Below are 758 nucleotides of genomic sequence, written 5' to 3'. Positions count from 1 at the left end.
TTTTTTTTTTTTACATATACCCTAGAATGTTGTTTCTCGAGTCGGCAATTTGCCACTGGTGAGTTCGGCTTGCGGAGCGGTCTGCAACGCTTACACGAGCACCAAAGACAGCGTGCCCATGCTGAAGGGAGTGATGGATGCGGCCGAAAGTGGCGTGCGAACCCTCGGAGCGGCTGCCGCCACCGGATCCAAGCCTCTTTTGCACATCATTGAACCACAACGTAGGTGTGGAGTTAAATAAGGGGGGGGGGGTCTTTCGTTCATGATAGTTCCAGGTTAGGAACGGTGTAATGACGTCATTTTATGTGTATGGAAAAGCCTTCGAAGTATTTTTCCACCAAGTATTTCCTGTCATTGTGACGATTAGCCTTCGTTAAATTCCCAAACAATTCAGCTTGTTTCGCCGCCGTAAACTAAGCGACCCCTAAAATCTTAAGTGGATGACGTGTTCCGTTAATGCAGCATTTTAGTAGGTCGCTGGCGCCATTCTTGTAACATCTGGTGCCACATAAAGCAAAAATGTCACGTTATGTACTTTCCACAGTGGCAACAGTGAATGAATACGCCATGAAAGGGCTGGATAAGATGGAGGAGAAGCTGCCTATTCTTCAACGGCCAGCGGAAAAGGTCAGAAAGGAATTTTGCCCAAAACATTCTGACCCATTTTTGTCCTAGTTGGTGTGGCTGGTGATTATAGTCATGACTTCAAATGATGGTTACAAAATAGTAAAGACACAATTTGGGGATACCGGTTGCTT

General features: G+C 46.0%; 1 long non-coding RNA gene across 1 annotated transcript; it reads left to right on the top strand.

Annotated features, from left to right (window-relative positions):
• The first annotated feature begins 7 nt into the window (after nt 1–7).
• LOC109509018 (uncharacterized) lies at nt 8–746 on the top strand. Its single transcript, XR_002166844.1, has 2 exons — nt 8–221; nt 545–746. It is a non-coding gene; the product is annotated as an uncharacterized LOC109509018 (long non-coding RNA).
• The last annotated feature ends 12 nt before the right edge of the window (nt 747–758 follow it).

Source organism: Hippocampus comes, unplaced genomic scaffold (assembly GCF_001891065.2).
Source record: "Hippocampus comes isolate QL1 unplaced genomic scaffold, H_comes_QL1_v1.1 C16729606, whole genome shotgun sequence".
NCBI classification, from domain to species: Eukaryota; Metazoa; Chordata; class Actinopteri; order Syngnathiformes; family Syngnathidae; genus Hippocampus; species Hippocampus comes.
This window is presented reverse-complemented; position numbering and strand designations above follow the sequence as displayed.